The sequence below is a fragment of the Entelurus aequoreus genome, linkage group LG16, assembly GCF_033978785.1.
Source record: "Entelurus aequoreus isolate RoL-2023_Sb linkage group LG16, RoL_Eaeq_v1.1, whole genome shotgun sequence".
Lineage (NCBI taxonomy): Eukaryota > Metazoa > Chordata > Actinopteri > Syngnathiformes > Syngnathidae > Entelurus > Entelurus aequoreus.
Window position 1 is genome coordinate 9,544,975 of NC_084746.1, and position 16,181 is coordinate 9,561,155.

Sequence of the window (16,181 nt, forward strand, 5' to 3'; positions counted from 1 at the left end):
ATGTGCACCTTCACTCGCAGGTTACACACGGACACACGCCCATAAATAATACTTTTCAAAATAAAAGCAGCACAGTTGTATTGCGCGCAGGACATAGATGTTTTTTCAACTTTATTTTGTAATTGCAGCTGTTCACATTCACTCACAACCACGCACACGCATACGTCCACACGGAAGTAATACAAATAACGATTTTCAAAACAAAAGCAGCACCGTTGTATTGCACACTCGACATAGATACTTATTAAAATTTATTTTGTAATTTATAATTGGCCTCACGCGGGCCGGACAGGGACGCACAAAGGGCCGGATGCGGCCCGCGGGCCGCAGAATGCCCAGGTCTGCACTAACACTACACGTTCTTTTACAGATTCCACACACTGTTTAGCACGAGGTATTTAGATCTTAGTAAATCAGGCACTTGAAGGCCTACTGAAAGCCACTACTACCAACCACGCAGTCTGATAGTTTATATATCAATGATGAAATCTTAACATTGCAACACATGCCAATACGGCCGGGTTAACTTATAAAGTGACATTTTAAAATTCCCGCCACACTTCCGGTTGAAAACGTCTCTGTATGATGATGTATGCGCGTGATGTCAACGGTTGATACGGAAGTATTGGTACCCCATTGAATCCAATACAAAAAAGCTCTGTTTTCACCACATAATTCCACAGTATTCTGGACATCTGTGTTGGTGAATCTTTTGCAATTTGTTTAATGAACAATGGAGGCTGCAAAGAAGAACGTTGTAGGTGGGATCGATCGGTGTCTTAGCGGCTAAGTACAATACTGTAATATCTGTGCTATTTGCATTAGTGTACTGTGTCTTTAAGGGTTTGGGGAACGCGCATGCGCGAGTTAGTTGGCGGAGAACTTGAGTGTGTGTGAGCGTGACTTTTGGCTAACAGCAGCTCGTGTATGTGTGTGTGTTACTTTTTGAACTACAACCAGTTACCGCTTGTTAATAAAGCGATTGAGCAATTTGTTTAATGGACAATGGAGACCGCAAATAAGAAAGTTGTAGGTGCGATCGGTGGAGCGGCGGACTACAGCAACACCAACACCAGGAGGTTGTGTTGTGTTTTGAGCAGGATAACAGATGCACTACGGTGAGTCTAGCTTTGGCTTCCAAACATTTGATCGCTAGCCCGTACGTGTGTGTCGATATGTGCATGTCACGTACGTAACTTTGGGGAAATATATGTTTCTTGCCGACTCTGATGGCGGCCGGGGTGTCGTCAAAAGCATACAACGCCCGCCGCCGCATCTAAGTTAGCTACGCAGCTAGGTTAGCTTCTGTTTTTTAGCTTTGCCAAGCGGAATATTATTAATCGTGTATTTACATGTTCATGGTTTAATAGTATTATTGATCTTCTGTCTATCCATCCAGTCAGGGTTTTTTTTAATTTAGTTTCTATCTGCATTTGAGACTGCTATGCTATCGCGTTGGCTACGCAGCTAGGTTAGCTTCTGTTTTTTTAGCTTCGCCAAGCGGAATATTATTAATCGTGTATTTACATGTTCATGGTTTAATAGTATTATTGATCTTCTGTCTATCCATCCAGTCAGGGTTTTTTTTTATTTAGTTTCTATCTGCATTTGAGACTGCTATGCTATCGCGTTGGCTACGCAGCTAGGTTAGCTTCTATTTTTTTTTAGCTTCGCCAAGCGGAATATTATTAATCGTGTATTTACATGTTCATGGTTTAATAGTATTATTGATCTTCTGTCTATCCATCCAGTCAGGGTTTTTTTTTATTTAGTTTCTATCCGCATTTGAGACTGCTATGCTATCGCGTTGGCTACGCAGCTAGGTTAGCTTCTGTTTTTTTTAGCTTCTCCAAGCGGAATATTATTAATCGTGTATTTACATGTTCATGGTTTAATAGTATTATTGATCTTCTGTCTATCCATCCAGTCAGGGTTTTTTTTTAATTTAGTTTCTATCTGCATTTGAGACTGACGCTATCGCGTTGGCTACGCAGCTAGGTTAGCTTCTGTTTTTTTAGCTTCACCAAGCGGAATATTATTAATCGTGTATTTACATGTTCATGGTTTAATAGTATTATTGATCTTCTGTCTACCCATCCAGTCAGGGTTTTTTTTTATTTAGTTTCTATCTGCATTTGAGACTGCTATGCTATCGCGTTGGCTACGCAGCTAGGTTAGCTTCTGTTTTTTTAGCTTTGCCAAGCGGAATATTATTAATCGTGTATTTACATGTTCATGGTTTAATAGTATTATTGATCTTCTGTCTATCCATCCAGTCAGGGTTTTTTTTTTATTTAGTTTCTATCTGCATTTGAGACTGACGCTATCGCGTTGGCTACGCAGCTAGGTTAGCTTCTGTTTTTTTAGCTTCACCAAGCGGAATATTATTAATCATGTATTTACATGTTCATGGTTTAATAGTATTATTGATCTTCTGTCTATCCATCCAGTCAGGTTTTTTTTAATTTACTTTCTATCTGCATTTGAGACTGCTGCTATCACGTTGGCTACGTAGCTAGGTTAGCTTCTATTTTTTTAGCTTCGCAAAGCTGAATTATTAATCGTGTATTTACATGTTCAGTCACTGTGAATGTCCATTTCACGTTCTGGACTCTCATTTTCAAGAGGATGTAGTATCTGAGGTGGTTTAAAATACAAATCTGTGATCCACAATAGAAAAAGGAGAAAGTGTGGAATCCATTGAGCCAGCTTGTACCTAAGTTACGGTCAGAGCGAAAAAAGATATGTCCTGCACTGCCTCTCAAGTCCTTCACTGTAACGTTCCTCATCTACGAATCTTTCATCCTCGCTCAAATTAATGGGGTAATCGTCACTTTCTCGGTCCGAATCTCTCTCGCTCCATTGTAAACAATGGGGAATTGTGAGCAGCACTACCGCTTGTGACGTCACGCTACTTCCGGTACAGGCAAGGCTTTTTTTTATCAGCGAGCAAAAGTTGCGAACTTTATCGTCGATTTTCTCTATTAAATCCTTTCAGCAAAAATATGGCAATATCGCGAAATGATCAAGTATGACACATAGAATGGATCTGCTATTCCCGTTTAAATAAAAAAAAATCATTTCAGTAGGCCTTTAAAGTTTTAGCCATTTTTACGAAATGAAAAATGTCTGCATGAATATTTTTATTTGAGCCTTATTGGAATTTCTGTGTAGGCCGGAGACCAACACACACACACACACACACACACACACACACACACACACACACACACACACACACACACACACACACACACACACACACACACACACACACACACACACACACACACACACACACACACTTGTATTTGTTACCTTCTTGAGACCTGAGAAAAATGCCTCCCTCTATAGGACCAGCCTTTCTAGATATATAAAGAAGTGTATTTACAACATTAATAATATATACATACTATACAATTATAAAAAAGCTTGTTGTGAAAAATGAATTGGAATTTTACAAGAAAAACTTAGAATGTTGGCAGTATTGAAATAAAAGTCGTCATTTTACTCAACGCAAGTCAAAATTTTACAAGAAAAACTGAACATTTGTGCAATATTATGATAAAAAGTTGTAATTTTACTCAATAACAGTCGCAATTTTACAGAAAAGCTTTACATTTTGGTGATTTTATGAAAAGAGTCGTAATTTTACTCGACAAACGTCACAATTTTATAAGAGAACTTTCAAATTTTGGCAATATATTATAATAATAATTGCAATTTTACTTGGCAAAATTATGACAAACGGCATAATTTTACTCCAAAAAATGTCACTATTTTACAAGAACAACAAAAAAATTGGCAATATTGTGATAAAAGTCAGAATGTTATATGACAAATGTCACCATTTGGCAGTAAAAAGTAAGGGGGAGCATTTTTAAAAGAGACACAGTCATTGTGAAAAATCTCTACCTAAATGCCTCCCTCTTTAGGACCAGCCTTTCTAGATATATAAAGAAGTGTATTTACAACATTAATAATATATACATACTATGCAAATATAAAAAAGCTTGTTGGAAAATGTTTTTGGGAATTTTACAAGAAAAACATAGAATTTTGGAAGTTTTATGATAAAAAAGTCGTCATTTTACTCAACGCAAGTCAACATTTTACAAGAAAAACTGAATATTTGTGCAATATTATGATAAAAGTTGGAATTTTACTCAATAACGTCGCAATTTTACAAGAAAAGCTTCAAATTTTGGCGATTTTATGAAAAGAGTCATCATTTTACTTGACAAAAGTCACAATTTCATAAGAGAACTTTCAAATTTTGGCAATATATTATAATAATAATTGCAATTTTACTTGGCAAAATTATGACAAACGGCATAATTTTACTCCAAAAAATGTCACTATTTTACAAGAACAAAAAAAAAATTGGCAATATTGTGATAAAAGTCAAAATGTTATATGACAAATGTCACCATTTGGCAGTAAAAAGTAAGGGGGAGCACTTTTAAAAGCGACACAGTCATTGTGAAAAATCCCTACCTAAATGCCTCCCTCTTTAGGACCAGCCTTTCTAGATATATAAAGAAGTGTATTTACAACATTAATAATATATACATACTATGCAAATATAAAAAAGCTTGTTGGAAAAAATTATTTGGAATTTTACAAGAAAAACGTAGAATTTTGGAAGTTTTATGATAAAAAAGTCGTCATTTTACTCAACGCAAGTCAACATTTTACAAGAAAAACTGAATATTTGTGCAATATTATGATAAAAGTTGGAATTTTACTCAATAACGTCGCAATTTTACAAGAAAAGCTTCAAATTTTGGCGATTTTATGAAAAGAGTCATCATTTTACTTGACAAAAGTCACAATTTCATAAGAGAACTTTCACATTTTGGCAATATATTATAATAATAATTGCAATTTTACTTGGCAAAATTATGACAATAGTCATAAAATTACTCAAAAATGTCACTATTTTACAAGAACAACAAAAAAATTGGCAATATTGTGATACAAGTCAGAATTTTATATGACAAATGTCACCATTTTGCATTAAAAAGTAATAATTTTACATTAAAAAAAAGTCATAATTTTAGGTGAAAATATCGCAAAATTACAGAAACAGAAAGAATTTGAGAAATTGTTCCCAATTTTAAAAGAAAAAAGAAATAGACTGCTTTCAGTTAATTAAATGTTTTGATAGTAATTGGTTTTTGACCTTCATTATTTACTTTAAGTTACTACAGTATGTCTCTGTATACATATTTACTTTATTCTTTATATTTAATTTTGGCATTTCAATTTCTTACACACACTTGTTATTTCATATGTTGACCAGAGAGGTAGCACTTTTAAAAGTGACACACGGTCAATGTGAAAAATCCCCCCTTTTTTGGGACCACCCTCATTTTGACCAGCAGGGGTGCAAATGAGAAATTGTCTATTAGATGCAATGTTATTGATTTATGTCATCACTTGTTCACACCTCCTCATATGGAAGATACTTTTCCTTCTTGTGTCTCAAGAAGGCTACAAATACAAGAACACACACACACACACACACACACACACACACATTCTTGTATTTCTGACCTTTTTGAGACCTGAGAAAAATGCCTCCCTCTTTAGGACCAGCCTTTCTAGATATATAAATATTTGCATTTACAACATTAATAATATATACATACTATCCATCCATCCATTTTCTACCGCTTATTCCCTTATGCAAATATAACAAAGCTTGTTGTAAAAAATGAATTGGAATTTTACAATAAAAAGTTGGAATGGTGGCAGTATTATAATAAAAGTCGTAATTTTACTCAACGCAAGACAAAATTTGACAAGAAAAACTGAACATTTGTGTAATATTATGATGAAAGTTGGAATTTTACTCAATAACAGTCGCAATTTTACAAGAAAAGCTTAAAATGTTGGCGATTTTATGAAAAGAGTTGTAATTTTACTCGACAAAAGTCACAATTTTAGAAGGGAACTTTCAAATTTTGCCAATTTATTATAATAATAATCGGAATTTTATTTGGCAAAATTATGACAAAATTCATAATTTTACTCAAAAAATGTGACTATTTTACAAGAACAACAACAAAATTGGCAATATTGTGATAAAAGTCAATATTTTATATGACAAATGTCACCATTTTGCATTAATAAGTAATCATTTTATATTAAAAAAAAGTCATCATTTTAGGTGAAAATATCGCAAAATTACAGAAACAGAAAGAATTTGAGAAATTGTTCCCAATTTTATAAGAAAAAAGAAATAGACTGCTTTCAGTTAATTAAATGTTTTGATTGTAATTGGTTTTTATTTACTTTAAGTTATTACAGTATGTCTCTGTATACATATTTACTTTATTCTTTGTATTTAATTTTGGCATTTCAATTTCTTACACACACTTGTTATTTCATATGTTGACCAGAGAGGTAGCACTTTTAAAAGTGACACACGGTCAATGTGAAAAATCCCCCCTTTTTTGGGACCACCCTCATTTTGACCAGCAGGGGTGCAAATGAGACATTGTCTATTAGATGCAATGTTATTGATTTATGTCATCACTTGTTCACACCTCCTCATATGGAAGATACTTTTCCTTCTTCATGTCTCAAGAAGGCTACAAATACAAGAACACACACACACACACATTCTTGTATTTCTTACCTTTTTGAGACCTGAGAAAAATGCCTCCCTCTTTAGGACCACCCTTTCTAGATATATAAATATTTGCATTTACAACATTAATAATATATACATACTATCCATCCATCCATTTTCTACCGCTTATTCCCTTATGCAAATATAACAAAGCTTGTTGTAAAAAATGAATTGGAATTTTACAATAAAAAGTTGGAATGGTGGCAGTATTATAATAAAAGTCGTAATTTTACTCAACGCAAGACAAAATTTTACAAGAAAAACTGAACATTTGTGTAATATTATGATAAAAGTTGGAATTTTACTCAACAACAGTCGCAATTTTACAAGAAAAGCTTAAAATGTTGGCGATTTTTTGAAAAGAGTTGTAATTTTACTCGACAAAAGTCACAATTTTAGAAGGGAACTTTCAAATTTTGCCAATTTATTATAATAATAATCGGAATTTTATTTGGCAAAATTATGACAAAAGTCTTCATTTTACTCAAAAAATGTGACTATTTTACAAGAACAACAAAAAAATTGGCAAAATTATGACAAAAGTCATAATGTTACTCAAAAAATGTGACTATTTTACAAGAACAACAAAAAAATTGGCAACATTGTGATAAAAGTCAATATTTTATATGACAAATGTTACCATTTTGCATTAAAAAGTAATCATTTTATATTAAAAAAAAGTCATAATTTTAGGTGAAAATATCGCAAAATTACAGAAACAGAAAGAATTTGAGAAATTGTTCCCAATTTTATAAGAAAAAAGAAATAGACTGCTTTCAGTTAATTAAATGTTTTGATTGTAATTGGTTTTTGACCTCCATTATTTACTTTAAGTTATTACAGTATGTCTCTGTATACATATTTACTTTATTCTTTGTATTTAATTTTGGCATTTCAATTTCTTACACACACTTGTTATTTCATATGTTGACCAGAGAGGTAGCACTTTTAAAAGTGACACACGGTCAATGTGAAAAATCCCTCCTTTTTTGGGACCACCCTCATTTTGACCAGCAGGGGTGCAAATGAGACATTGTCTATTAGATGCAATGTTATTGATTTATGTCATCACTTGTTCACACCTCCTCATATGGAAGATACTTTTCCTTCTTCATGTCTCAAGAAGGCTACAAATACAAGAACACACACACACACACACACACACACACACACACACACACACACACACACACACACACACACACACACACATTATTGTATTTCTTACCTTTTTGAGACCTGAGAAAAATGCCTCCCTCTTTAGGACCACCCTTTCTAGATATATAAATATTTGCATTTACAACATTACTAATATATACATACTATCCATCCATCCATTTTCTACCGCTTATTCCCTTATGCAAATATAACAAAGCTTGTTGTAAAAAATTAATTGGAATTTTACAATAAAAAGTTGAAATGGTGGCAGTATTATAATAAAAGTCGTAATTTTACTCAACGCAAGACAAAATTTTACAAGAAAAACTGAACATTTGTGTAATATTATGATGAAAGTTGGAATTTTACTCAATAACAGTCGCAATTTTACAAGAAAAGCTTAAAATGTTGGCGATTTTATGAAAAGAGTTGTAATTTTACTCGACAAAAGTCACAATTTTAGAAGGGAACTTTCAAATTTTGCCAATTTATTATAATAATAATAATCGGAATTTTATTTGGCAAAATTATGACAAAAGTCATCATTTTACTCAAAAAATTTGACTATTTTACAAGAACAACAAAAAAATTGGCAATATTGTGATAAAAGTCAATACTTTATATGACAAATGTCACCATTTTGCATTAAAAAGTAATCATTTTATATTAAAAAAAAGTCATAATTGTAGGTGAAAATATCGCAAAATTACAGAAACAGAAAGAATTTGAGAAATTGTTCCCAATTTTATAAGAAAAAAGAAATAGACTGCTTTCAGTTAATTAAATGTTTTGATTGTAATTGGTTTTTGACCTTCATTATTTACTTTAAGTTATTACAGTATGTCTCTGTATACATATTTACTTTATTCTTTGTATTTAATTTTGGCATTTCAATTTCTTACACACACTTGTTATTTCATATGTTGACCAGAGAGGTAGCACTTTTAAAAGTGACACACGGTCAATGTGAAAAATCCCCCCTTTTTTGGGACCACCCTCATTTTGACCAGCAGGGGTGCAAATGAGACATTGTCTATTACACACACACACACACACACACACACACACACACACACACACACACACACACACACACACACACACACACACACACACACACACACACACACACACACACACACACACACACACACACACTTGTATTTCTTACCTTTTTGAGACCTGAGAAAAATGCCTCCCTCTTTAGGACCACCCTTTCTAGATATATAAATATTTGCATTTACAACATTAATAATATATACATACTATCCATCCATCCATTTTCTACCGCGTATTCCCTTATGCAAATATAACAAAGCTTGTTGTAAAAAATGAATTGGAATTTTACAATAAAAAGTTGGAATGGTGGCAGTATTATAATAAAAGTCGTAATTTTACTCAACGCAAGACACAATTTTACAAGAAAAACTGAACATTTGTGCAATATTATGATGAAAGTTGGAATTTTACTCAATAACAGTCGCAATTTTACAAGAAAAGCTTAAAATGTTGGCGATTTTATGAAAAGAGTTGTAATTTTACTCGACAAAAGTCACAAATTTAGAAGGGAACTTTCAAATTTTGCCAATTTATTATAATAATAATCGGAATTTTATTTGGCAAAATTATGACAAAAGTCATGATTTTACTCAAAAAATGTGACTATTTTACAAGAACAACAAAAAAATTGGCAAAATTATGACAAAAGTCATAATATTACTCAAAAAATGTGACTATTTTACAAGAACAACAAAAAAATTGGCAATATTGTGATAAAAGTCAATATTTTATATGACAAATGTCACCATTTTGCATTAAAAAGTAATCATTTTATATTAAAAAAAAGTCATAATTTTAGGTGAAAATATCGCAAAATTACAGAAACAGAAAGAATTTGAGAAATTGTTCCCAATTTTATAAGAAAAAAGAAATAGACTGCTTTCAGTTAATTAAATGTTTTGATTGTAATTGGTTTTTGACCTTCATTATTTACTTTAAGTTATTACAGTATGTCTCTGTATACATATTTACTTTATTCTTTATATTTAATTTTGGCATTTCAATTTCTTACACACACTTGTTATTTCATATGTTGACCAGAGAGGTAGCACTTTTAAAAGTGACACACAGTCAATGTGAAAAATCCCCCCTTTTTTGGGACCACCCTCATTTTGACCAGCAGGGGTGCAAATGAGACATTGTCTATTAGATGCAATGTTATTGACTTATGTCATCACTTGTTCACACCTCCTCATATGGAAGACACTTTTCCTTCTTCATGTCTCAAGAAGGCTACAAATACAAGAACACACACACACACACACACACATACACACACAGCAAGGATATTTAGCGTAAGCAGCAGCCAATGTCTCAGTCCTGTCCTCCTCAAGCCGAGGAATGATTGAGACAATCAATAAAAAAGTGAGCTGGCCTTCCTGCATCACTGACTGACCTGTCCGTGAAAATGACAAAACATGCCGACTCAGCAGAGGGCCGCAGGTGAACCATGTCAACAATATTCCACAGCAAAACATCCAGTCATCCGTTTTTCTACCGCTCGTAGACCCTGGTCTGGTCACTAATCCCAGAGCACATGTAAACAAACCACCATTCAAGACTCAGGGACAATTTAGAATTAATCAGCTATGTTTTTAGACTGTTTACATACATTAGGGATTTATGTTGCACGTATAATCTTAATATAATCCTGTTTCTTGGAGGGTTGTACGGTATACCAGTACTGGTATAGTACCGCGATACTAATTAAACATATTCAGTACTATACCACCTCTAAAAAAGTACCCGTTCCCCCCCCTCCCTTTTTTTTCTAACGGACACGACGGCGCGTCATCGTCACGTGGTGACTTTGCTGGTTTTACGAGCATAGGAGCATGTTGGGCAGCGCACACACACAGAGTACTTACAAGCAGACACAGTGTGTAGACAGAAAAGGGAGAATGGACGCATTTTGGTGTAAAAAGTCAAGATAAAGGTGAAGTTATAACACTGAAACACCCTCAGGAAGAGGTACTTTAAGACAGCTTTTAGCTACTTCTAAATCACTAATCCTGGCCTTGTAAGAAGTAAGCTTCTTACAAGTAGCATTATCACTGGAGGACGAGGAATAGCTAAACATGCTTCACTGCACACCGTAGGAGGATACAATAGCTCACCGCTAACAAAAGATAGCACCCCTGAATGTAAACAAACGCCAACACCTGACATCCACGGTAATGATACCACGTATCTAGTCGATACTACTATGATTACATCGATATTTGTAATCGTCAAAAAAATATGTTTTCCTTTTTTCAGAATTCACATTATGTTTTGTCTGTAGGATTCAAGACTAATTTACCGAGAGAGTAAAGGAGCAGTTCTTGCATTGGGAGCAAAAGCCCACGCCCAAAAACGTCCCTTGGCAAAATGTACTGTTTTCAAGTCCCTGCCCCAGAAAATAATACGTGCCAAGACGATACGGTTGACATGAACTACTTTTACTGCTGCAACGTTGCACCATTTTAAGAATATATGGTGAGGAATGGCAAAAGCAAACACCACATGCTAACGTTAGCATCCTAGCTTCTTGCTGCCCTCAGTCTCCTCTTGGATGCGTGTCCTTCCTGCAGCCATGTTGAGAAGGTACCACGTCCCCCGTCCCCCCCCCCCCCATTCTTTCCTCATCAGGAAGGTGTCTGATGCGCTCTCTCTCTCTCTCCGCTTTGTTTTGAAGTGGAAAATCAATTAGCCCAAACTAAGCCGAGCCTCGACAAAACAATCTTAATCCTCCGAGTAATCCTGCTAAATACATAAATAACATGGCAATTAAAACAGAACTTCCTCGGCAGTGGCGAAGTGTGTGCACGGTAAAAAGTATCTCTTGACTTTAGAGTTATTAGTCAGTATCAGTGTTGCCCTATGTTCTACGTGAGTGGTATAAATTATAAACTACTTTTAGGTGCAACAAGTTCAATGCAGGAAATATCGTTTTACTGGTGAAAGCGACAAGCAGTATCGCGCTAAAATGAAGTTGATATCAAACAGGAAGAGGCACCAGCAGACAACAACATAGGCACACCATGGGAATATTGAACAACAAGTGGAGGGTTGGAGGATTGGAGTGACGAACTTGCCGTCCAAACAATACCACGTTTGTTGACATGGAAATATGAAAGCCAGGGAAGCACATTCAATCTCTTTATTGACATTTGCCGTCCAAACAATACCCCGTTTGTTGACAAGAAGATAGGACCACCATGGACGCACATTCAATCTTATTATTGAGATTTGCCATCCAAGCAATACCCCGTTTGTTGACATGAAAATATGACCGCCGTGGACACACATTCAATCTTTTTATTGACGTTTGCCATCCAAACAATACCCCGTTTGTTGACATGAAAATATGACCGCTGTGGAAGCACATTCAATCTCTTTATTGACATTTTGCCGTCCAAACAATACCCCGTTTGTTGATAAGAAGATATGACAGCCATGGAAGCACATTCAATCTTTTTATCGAGATTTGCCATCCAAACAATACCCCGTTTGTTGACATGAAAATATGACCGCTGTGGAAGCACATTCAATCTCTTTATTGACATTTTGCCATCCAAACAATACCCCGTTTGTTGACAAGAAGATATGACAGCCATGGAAGCACATTCAATCTTTTTATCGAGATTCGCCATCCAAACAATACCCCGTTTGTTGACATGAAAATATGACCGCCGTGGACGCACATTCAATCTCTTTATTGACATTTTGACGTCCAAACAATACCCCGTTTGTTGACAAGAAGATAGGACCGCCATGGAAGCACATTCAATCTTTTTATCGAGATTCGCTGTCCAAACAATACCCCGTTTGTTGTCATGAAACTATGACAGCCGTGGACGCACATTCAATCTCTTTATTGACATTTTGCCGTCCAAACAATACCCCGTTTGTTGACAAGAAGATATGACAGCCATGGAAGCACATTCAATCTTTTTATCGAGATTCGCCATCCAAACAATACCCCGTTTGTTGACATGAAAATATGACCGCCGTGGACGCACATTCAATCTCTTTATTGACATTTTGACGTCCAAACAATACCCCGTTTGTTGACAAGAAGATAGGACCGCCATGGAAGCACATTCAATCTTTTTATTGAGATTCGCTGTCCAAACAATACCCCGTTTGTTGTCATGAAACTATGACAGCCGTGGAAGCACATTCAATCTTTTTATCGAATTTCGCCTTCCAAATAATACCCCGTTTGTTGACTTGAAAATATGACAGCCGTTGAAGCACATTCAATCTCTTTATTAACATTTGCCGTCCAAACAATACCCCGTTTGTTGACAAGAAGATATGACAGCCATGGAAGCACATTCAATCTTTTTATCGAGATTCGCCATCCAAACAATACCCCGTTTGTTGACATGAAAATATGACCGCCGTGGACGCACATTCAATCTCTTTATTGACATTTTGACGTCCAAACAATACCCCGTTTGTTGACAAGAAGATAGGACCGCCATGGAAGCACATTCAATATTTTTATCGAGATTCGCTGTCCAAACAATACCCCGTTTGTTGTCATGAAACTATGACAGCCGTGGAAGCACATTCAATCTTTTTATCGAATTTCGCCTTCCAAACAATACCCCGTTTGTTGACTTGAAAATATGACAGCCGTTGAAGCACATTCAATCTCTTTATTAACATTTGCCGTCCAAACAATACCCCGTTTGTTGACAAGAAGATATGACAGCCATGGAAGCACATTCAATCTTTTTATCGAGATTCGCCATCCAAACAATACCCCGTTTGTTGACATGAAAATATGACCGCCGTGGACGCACATTCAATCTCTTTATTGACATTTTGACGTCCAAACAATACCCCGTTTGTTGACAAGAAGATAGGACCGCCATGGAAGCACATTCAATCTTTTTATCGAGATTCGCTGTCCAAACAATACCCCGTTTGTTGACATGAAACTATGACAGCCGTGGAAGCACATTCAGTCTTTTTATCGAGATTCGCCTTCCAAACAATACCCCGTTTGTTGACTTGAAAATATGACAGCCGTTGAAGCACATTCAATCTCTTTATTAACATTTGCCGTCCAAACAATACCCCGTTTGTTGACAAGAAGATATGACAGCCATGGAAGCACATTCAATCTTTTTATCGAGATTCGCCATCCAAACAATACCCCGTTTGTTGTCATGAAACTATGACAGCCGTGGAAGCACATTCAATCTTTTTATCGAATTTCGCCTTCCAAACAATACCCCGTTTATTGAATTGAAAATATGACAGCCGTTGAAGCACATTCAATCTCTTTATTAACATTTGCCGTCCAAACAATACCCCGTTTGTTGACAAGAAGATATGACAGCCATGGAAGCACATTCAATCTTTTTATCGAGATTCGCCATCCAAACAATACCCCGTTTGTTGACATGAAAATATGACCGCCGTGGACGCACATTCAATCTCTTTATTGACATTTTGACGTCCAAACAATACCCCGTTTGTTGACAAGAAGATACGACCGCCATGGAAGCACATTCAATCTTTTTATCGAGATTCGCCGTCCAAACAATACCCCGTTTGTTGTCATGAAACTATGACAGCCGTGGAAGCACATTCAATCTTTTTATCGAGATTCGCCTTCCAAACAATACCCCGTTTGTTGACTTGAAAATATGACAGCCGTTGAAGCACATTCAATCTCTTTATTAACATTTGCCGTCCAAACAATACCCCGTTTGTTGACAAGAAGATATGACAGCCATGGAAGCACATTCAATCTTTTTATCGAGATTCGCCATCCAAACAATACCCCGTTTGTTGACATGAAAATATGACCGCCGTGGACGCACATTCAATCTCTTTATTGACATTTTGACGTCCAAACAATACCCCGTTTGTTGACAAGAAGATAGGACCGCCATGGAAGCACATTCAATCTTTTTATCGAGATTCGCTGTCCAAACAATACCCCGTTTGTTGTCATGAAACTATGACAGCCGTGGAAGCACATTCAATCTTTTTATCGAGATTCGCCTTCCAAACAATACCCCGTTTGTTGACTTGAAAATATGACAGCCGTTGAAGCACATTCAATCTCTTTATTAACATTTGCCGTCCAAACAATACCCCGTTTGTTGACAAGAAGATAGGACCGCCGTTGAAGCACATTCAATCTCTTTATTAACATTTACCGTCCAAACAATACCCCATTTGTTGACAAGAAGATAGGACCGCCGTTGAAGCACATTCAATATCTTTATTAACATTTACCGTCCAAACAATACCCCGTTTGTTGACAAGAAGATAGGACCGCCGTGGAAGCACATTCAATTGCGATTTGGCCCCCAATGAATGCGAGTTCAACACCTCTGCCGTAGGGGGACACAAGAAGCCATGCTAACCGCTAAGCTACATCGCTTGAGTACAAAACAAAAAGATATACATATTGACAGTAATGATACCAAGTATAGTATCAGTTTAGGGTTAATATTACAATGAATATATATTGGCATTTTTCATAATGACTAAATAATTGTTTTGTTGTTTTTGTAAATCCTAGGACACATGAGTACTCAAAGTGCAAACATCTAAAGATTTATATCAGAGAACATTTTAGTTTTTGCTAATGTGTAGACATGTTGCACTAATTACTTTATTTTGCTCAAAATAATGTAAAAGACAATAAATCTAATATCTAATTGATATTGTTGCTGTCAAGATCCCATTGTAGAAAAAATAATTAATAAGAATAATGACAACTCAAAAAGGAGTGAAGAAAAATGACTAATGATGCACACAAAAGGTGTGGCAAGGAAACAGTGAACACTACATGGCAGCGTCAGGTCAGAGCCACAGGAAACGAGAAGCGTGAGTGGAGGCGACGCACACGAGTGGAAGCATGAAACCATCAGGAATCTACTAGTGCCGCGTGAAAGGACTGGAGAGCTTAAGTGGTCAGGCGGAAATGAGTATTAGGTGTAGGTAGCTCCTCCCCGTCACCCGAAAACCGAGCACTGCAACAATTGCCACCTGCAAGAAAAGCTACTCCTTAAAAAAGTAGCTTAGCTACAAGAAAAGATACTCGTTAAAAAAATAGCTAAACTACAAGAAAAGCTACTCATTAAAAAAGTAGCTTAGCTACAAGAAAAGATACTCGTTAAAAAAATAGCTAAACTACAAGAAAAGTTACTCCTTAAAAAAGTAGCTAAGCTACAAGAAAAGTTACTCCTTCAAAAAAGTAGCTAAACTACAAGAAAAGCTACTCATTAAAAAAGTAGCTTAGCTACAAGAAAAGATACTCGTTAAAAAAATAGATAAACTACAAGAAAAGCTACTTGTTAAAAAAGTA